Raw genomic sequence first — 7,322 nt, 5'->3', positions numbered from 1 at the left:
GACAGATGTAGAGAATAGACTTATGGACATGGGGAGAGGGGAGGAGAGGGTGAGATGTATGGACAGAGTAACATGGAGACTTAGCCATGTTAGCCAGCGGGAATTTGCCATGTGGCTCAGAAAGCTCAAACAGGCTCTGTATCAACCTAGAGGTGTGGGAAGGGGAGGGAGATGGGGGGAGGCTCAGGAGGGAGGGGATCTATGTACACCTATGGCTGATTTCTGCTGAGGTTTGACAGCAAACACCAAAATTCCGTAAAGCAAGGAGCCTTCAATAAAAAAATTAATTAATTAAAAAAAAAAAGAAAATATAGGGGTTAGAGACAGTGCCAAGAGAAAAGGACAGGATTAGACTAGAGGGAGTCCCAGTTTCTTCGCCCTGCCAACCACTTCTGAAAGAAAATGTTCATAAATGAACAGAGTCTGATTGGCAAAGAAAAAAAATCAGAGAAGTCATGCCACGGAAAAAAGCTGGATTTGAGTAAACACTTTATTTTTAACATGTGAGACTGAGTCAACTCCTAGGCAGGTTGATAAGAAGTCCAGGGTCCCCAAGGAGGAGACACGGGTCTGGGGCTCTCAAGGAGGAGACAGATGTCTGGAATTCTCGAGGAGGAGGAAAGGACAAACATCTTTTTTTCTCGACATTCCTTAGTCTTAGTTACATAAAACTAATTAATTTTTCTTAATATTTTTTTATTAATACTTTTGCTCCAGTTTCATGAAATCTTATGTGTGTACTATGTTGTGGTGTTCAATGTATATCTTACCACGGTCTCTATCAAACCATGGCCATTTATTCCAAAGATTCTGCAAATAAGATACTTATGAGGATCTTCATAGCTTAAGGTGAAAGGTGTTAAGCCTAGAACTGATGATTACACAGCAAACAACTCAATTTGAACTCTGTACTAAGGATTATATAACAACAATATATACTACTTGAGGACAGTTTTTCCTTCCTGGAAACCTTCTGACTAATCCTGATATCTTAGAATGTATATTATGGGAATGGGTCTAGTAAAATCTTTCTATTGTTAAGTTCTAATCTTGTTAGAACTTACTTAACTTATATGCTTATTTAACTTCTATGCAGAGTACATCATGAGAAATGCTGGGCTGGATGAAGCACAAGCTGGAATCAAGATTGCTGGGAGAAATAACAATAACCTCAGATATGCAGATGACACCACCCTGATGGCAGAAAGTGAAGAAGAACTAAAGAGCCTCTTGATGAAGGTGAAAGAGGAGAGTGAAAAAGCTGGCTTAAAATTCAACATTCAAAAAACTAAGATCATGGCATCCAGTCCCATCACTTCATGGCAAATAGATGGGGAAACAGGGGAAACAGTGAGAGACTTTATTTTTCTGGGCTCCAAAATCACTGCAGGTGGTGACTGCAGCCATGAAGTTAAAAGACACTTACTCCTTGGAAGAAAAGTTATGACCAACCTAGACAGCATATTAAAAAGCAGAGACATTACGTTGCCAACAAAGGTCTGTCTAGTTAAAGCTATGGTTTTTCCAGTAGTCATGTATGGATGTGAGAGTTGGACCATAAAGAAAGCTGAGCGCCAAAGAATTGATGCTTTTGAACTGTGGTATTGGAGAAGACTCTTGAGAGTCCCTTGGACTACAAGGAGATCCAACCAGTCCACCCTAAAGGAGATCAGTCCTGGGTGATCATTGGAAGGACTGATGTTGAAGCTGAAACTCCAATACTTTGGCCACCTGCTGTGAAGAGCTGACTCATTGGAAAAGACCCTGATGCTGGGAAAGATTGAAGGTAGGAGGAGAAGGGGACGACAGAGGATGAGATGGTTGGATGGCATCACCGACTCAATGGACATGAGTTTGGGTAAACCCTGGTAGTTGGTGATGGACAGGCAGGCCTGGAGTGCTGTAGTCCATGGGGTCGCAAAGAGTCAGACACGAGTGAGCGACTGAACAACAACAATGGAGGGAAGGGGAAGACTCTGCAGCCCCCTCTGTGGCTCCCTCCTTTCCCCCAAAAGAGCGTTTCTCCCAGGAATCTTCTGAATACATTAAATTAAACAGAATGGGATTTGGTTACCATTTTGCCCAGTTTAGCTGTTTTATATTATATTATATACTCAAAGTCAATTTAACAAATACAGAGTGCAGGTGTCTCACTTAGAGTCATTAAATATGATGTTTATGGTGTTTATACTTATTTCTATAAAAAGCTGGGCACCAGGACCTTGGTGAGAATTATAATTTCCATCATCACATTGTTTCTGGGCAAAAACAGACTCAACCTACATCATTTTCCCTGCAGTACCTTTTCCAGAAATATAACCCAAGATACATTTGAGGACTCCCTCCAGTTCCACTCAGTTCCACCATCTGCAGTGTCCTCTTGCCTCTCTGGTTCTCTGGACTCCAAGGGTGTCTATGGGTCCTGGGAGCTCCCTGAAGGCAGGGGCCAGGGGAAGATCCAGTTTTTGTGGGGCCCTCTTAAGAAAAATAACCAACACAAAATTAGGCCCAATGGTTTTATTTCTTTAGAACTAGAAAGATCACAACAATTTATGTGAACCTTGGAAATTCAGATCCCTTTCTTCTGATACCTCTTCATTCAGTTCACCAGAAATGTTTGCATAAAAATGCTTGCTGTTTGTAAACCAACCTCCCCTCTCTTCCTCCCCTCAAGTGAACAACCATAAAGCTTTAACTTCATCAGCTTCATCGAGAATCTGCCTCTGGCAGGGACCCCGTGTTCTCCTTTCACTGTTGTTCCCCAACAGCCAGAATATAGGGCTCTGTACTTGTTGTGCCCAGGCAGAGAGTGATCAGAGAGTGACGGACACCCCACACCAGTGTCTCAAAGCAGCTTTCATCCACCACTTGAATCAGAATCACCTAGAGACTCTGCCAAACTGTAGATTCCAAGAACTAGAGGACCTAACTCTGGGGTAGGACCTGTGAGTCTGCATTTGCACACATGCTTAAGCCTGAGGACCACCGCTCTGGGGCCACACTCTCTACGGAGCTGAGTCCTCAGCGACTCCAAAGGCCTCATTCAGGGCCTCCTGAGGTGGGGGCTGAGCAAAGGTTGCAGCCAACAGCAGGGGGTCCATTGAAAGAGGTGGCACCAACCCGCAGTCTCCCTTCTCTAACTTGGCTCACCGCCAGGCTCCAGGAGCACCCCTTCTCTCCTCATCGCCCTCCCCCACACAAACAGCATGCTTCCAGCTCAGTGTCTGACTCTACAGGAAAGAGCCAAGCGGACTTGAGCTGAGAATCATTTGTAGCGGTGTGTAATCCGGCATCCTTCTCCCAAGACACTCTGGGGTCACAGAGTCCCAGGCTTCTGGCAGTAGTGATGCACAGCTAAGCCTAGAGATTAAATGTGGAGGTCAAAAGGTCACTCCCCAGGCCATTAAATCTCCCGGGTAATTACCTAAGAGCTTCCAAAGGATTGAGTTGAGTGCCCATCTTTCCCCAGGAAAGTGTCTGGTCCGGAATGGAAGCCATGGAAGACAAGTTGAGAGAGAGAGAGATGGCCATTTACTGAGATGTGCTATATGCCAGATAACGTGCTCACTGCCAGACACACGTATCCCTGTGACATCTCACAACAATCCTCTGAGTCCCAGTGAATGCCCTTATCGCTACCCTCATCTTAAAGAGGTGGTGCAGGCTAGTGGTTCAGAGTTAGGACTCTATCATCAGATACCCTGAGTTAGATCTCAGCTCTACCATGTACTGGTTACATAATTTTAAACCTCTTTTGTCTTCCCATCTCCAGAGTCCTAGGGTTGATGGAATTTTCAATGAGCTGAGGCATAAATATGCCTTACGTGTAGTAGGTGTTCAAAAAGTATTAACTGCTATTACTTGGATTTTTTTACACAGAAAAGAACTGGAACTCAGAGAAGTTAATGCACTTTTCCCGAAGAAGACTAAGTGATGAGGAGAGTTTCAAACCTCAGGCTCTGAAACCAATGCTCAGGTCCATTGGATTGTAAGAAATCTGGAGTCAGCAAGAGGTTTCCCCCATTCTCTGCCCAGAGACAATACAATGCCCTTATCCCTTACCCAGCACACGTCTTACAGGGTCTGCCACTTAGAAACAGCCAACTGGCAATGTTACTTGCTTTCACCCTACTTATTCTGTAATTATCAGTTATTGAGCATCTACTATAAGGCATTGCCCCCCTGGTAGCTCAGTGCTAAAGAATCTGCCTGCTAACGCAGGCGACTCAGGTTCGATCCCCAACCCACTCCAATGTTCTTGCCTAGGAAACCCCATGGACAGAGGAGCCTGGCAGGCTCTAGTCCATGGGTTCGCAAGAGAGTTGGACTTGACTTAGCGACTAAACAACCATAAGGCACTAATCTCGACTCAATGCTATGTGGGAAGTCCTAGCCCTCCAGAAGTTTCCCATCTGGGTTGGGAGCTAAGACACACTATGCAACACGGATATGTCGGGGGCTGGGGCGCTGGAGTGTCGCTGAGTTGGTAAAGGGCTGGTGACACTTCCTCCTTTGTAAGATTAGCCTGAATACACTGACATCGTCCCTCAGGATGGTGAACTGACAAGGGACTCCAACACTCCTGCTCAAAAGCTTAGAGTCAAGTTTTGGCCCCTTTCACGCAATCAGTCAGTGTCAAATTTCTACCAAGTCTTCTCAAAGAGGCCTATTGCATTTACTCTCCAGTCTCACCGCTACCCTCCCTTTTGTGCCACTAACAGCCTTCTCTCCAGCCTCCCATCTTCCAGCTTCTTTTATCCCAAATCACTTGTGTACTGGGCCAAGTCTAAACTGTTCAGCCTGGAAATTCATGTTCTTTGCTCTGCAGACCCAGCATGGTGTTACAGCAAGGGCACTGTGGTTCCAAGAAGAGGTTCAAATTCTGCCTATAGAACTTAAACTCTCTGAGCCTCTATTCTACTGTCTGTTAAAGGGGGGTGTAAGAGTCAACTCAGACGATAAAATGAGAGGGACAGGGGTGTGTGACCACGCCTGGCGTCCAATAGTAGCTCCATAAACTCCCTCCCTTGCCCCCTGCCCGCCAAGTAACCCACTCTGCTCTGCCGTCTCTACTTGCTTGCATTTGCTGGTCCCTGTTTTCTGTCAGCTCCTCCATCCGGGCTCAGCCTGACGCTCACCTCCTCCATAAAAGCTTTCCTGAATAAACTTAACCTATGACAGCCTTTTCTTTCTGTATTTCTATGGCACTTCCCTTGCCTTTAAATGTTTAAAATTGCTTCTTGTAGTTCCAACTTGTCCCTCTAAGCTCCTAGAGGCCATCATGCCCCACAGCAGGGGTGGAGAGCATGCCATGGGAGTGGTTTAGGAGGTACAATGGGAACTTAATACGCGCTTACAGAATACAAGGAGGTGAGAACCCCCTGCGCGAATACAGAACACACAGACCTTCAGGCTGATTTGATAAAAGCCTCCGGGGGTGGAGTTAGCACTGGCTGTGCCCTTGGAGAAGACAGAGCCAAAAAGCTCTCTGAAGCTCGCAGCTGAGCTCCAGCACTGGATGAAGGAAGGAAGACCGGATGCCACTCCTGGCAGGACTCCCCATCCCTTGGGCTCCAGCCCACCTGCTTCTCTACGGTTGCTTCTGCAGGTTCTGGTCAGAACCCATCAGTTAAGAGTGTGGCCTGTCATGGACCTGAGCTTGTTTTGAGTGGTCCAGGCTGAAGGCCCCAATGAGGCACGGGACTCAAGCAGTTGGCCCCAGCAGGAAACACACGCTCCTACGCTCTGACAGGGGTGGTGACCCAGCCTTTGTAAGCCACCACGTAGCAGCCGAGCATCACCTTCAGCGCCCTGCTCTCCTTCCCTAGTGTTCACAACGCTCGGCCCGTAGTGGGAGCATCTACCCAAGCCAAGCCCCAGAGTGGGCTTGCCAGTTCCTGTCTAACACCTATGGAGATGGACACTTTTGCTAAAGGCCAGGATGGAACCTTCCAGAAGGTCAGAGCTACCGTGCTCAGGGGGCCATGCTAGAAGTGTATGGAACTGGCGGGGGTGGGGTGTATATTCCACACTGTTCTTTAGGATAAAAGACGCCTGTGCCCGTGGACAAATTCTATCCCACTGTTTGCATTCCTTAGTCCGCTGTTAACTTGAGGGGAAAGGGGGGGGGGGGGAGGGGGAACAGCACCGCGCAAGGCAAAAATGCTGTGCCTGTGAGTTGCACCTGTCCTCTAAAAGCTGCTGAATTTCCCCTCTGTCTTCCTTTCCAAGGGAGTAAGAGGCAATATGAGACCGGCCCCTTTCCCCTCTCGGATCTCCCTTCTTCTTTCGGACCAGCCCTGCGTCTGAAGGCGCAAGGGCGCCGCGGCCCCCGAGGCCCAGCCGTAGCATCCGGCCCCGGCCCCGCCTCCCGCGGGCTGTGTCGGGAGCGGGCCGCCGGCCACTCAGGAGTTAAAACGGCAGCGGGCCTGGAGGGAGGGGGCGGCGCGGCAGGCAGACGGCGAGGAGGCGCCCGGCGCGGGCTGGGGAGGCCGGGGCGCGGCGCAGCGGCGAGAAGAGGCCGGGCGGAGGGCGCGCGGAGGGGCGTGGGCGCCGCGGGGGCCTGCCGGCCGCACCCGCGAACCCGCGAACGCGCGGCGGGCGGAGGAAGTGCCACTCTCGGCCGCCGCCCTCCAGCCGGGCGCGCGGGCCCGGCGCGGGCGGGGAGCGGGTGCCTCTGCCGGCGCCGTCACCCGCTCTGCCCCGGGACCACTCCCAGGAAAACTCCGCGGCGGGGAGGCGCCCGCGACCCCGCCCCGGCCTGTGCGCGCGGCCTCCCTGAGCCCGGCCCGGGCGGGAGCCGAGCGGTGCGCGGGCAGCAGACGGCGCCCGGGGTGAGTGTGCGGTGCGGCTCGCGGGCGGGCCCCGGGGGCCGGGGGGCCAGCTGGGGGCTTGGGCGGGGGGCGTCCGCGCGGGGGCGGGGAAGGAGGGCCGGAGACCGGAAAGGTTGCCGGCCGCGCGGGCTGGACCCGAGGAAGGGGCGTCCGAGCCGCCCCAAACTGTGGCTCGGCAGAGCGGGGGCCCCGAGACGTCGGGGGGCCGCGATCTTAGGGGGGGGGGCGTGACGGGGGCAGACTCGCCAGGGAGGGCTCCGGAGCCTGCGGACTTGCCCTCCCCGGGAGCTTGGGCGTCCAAGGTGGCCTTCGTGTCGGTCCGAAGTCTCTGGAGCCCGGAGCCCGGCTCCTCCCGAGCGGCCGGAGTCTGTGAGCGGCCTCTGCGCGGGGACCTGCGGCGTGGAGGAGGGGCCGGCCCGGGCAGCCGCGGCCGCCGGCCGACCGAGGGTGGGCCAGCTACAGGTGGTGCGTCCGTCCTGCGGGTGGAGG

At 51.7% G+C, this 7,322-nt stretch overlaps 1 protein-coding gene across 1 annotated transcript in view; it reads left to right on the top strand.

Annotated features, from left to right (window-relative positions):
- Nucleotides 1-6,767: 6,767 nt before the first annotated feature.
- Nucleotides 6,768-7,322, top strand: part of LRRN2 (leucine rich repeat neuronal 2) — a 63,699-nt gene continuing 63,144 nt past the window's right edge. The window contains exon 1 of the mRNA XM_061159897.1: nucleotides 6,768-6,833. The gene's annotated coding sequence lies outside the window, so the exon portion shown is untranslated. The remainder of the gene's footprint in view (nucleotides 6,834-7,322) is intronic.

Source organism: Dama dama, chromosome 14, assembly GCF_033118175.1.
Source record: "Dama dama isolate Ldn47 chromosome 14, ASM3311817v1, whole genome shotgun sequence".
Classification (NCBI taxonomy): domain Eukaryota; kingdom Metazoa; phylum Chordata; class Mammalia; order Artiodactyla; family Cervidae; genus Dama; species Dama dama.
The sequence above is the reverse complement of the archived record's forward strand: the minus strand, read 5'-3'. Positions and strand labels throughout refer to the sequence as shown.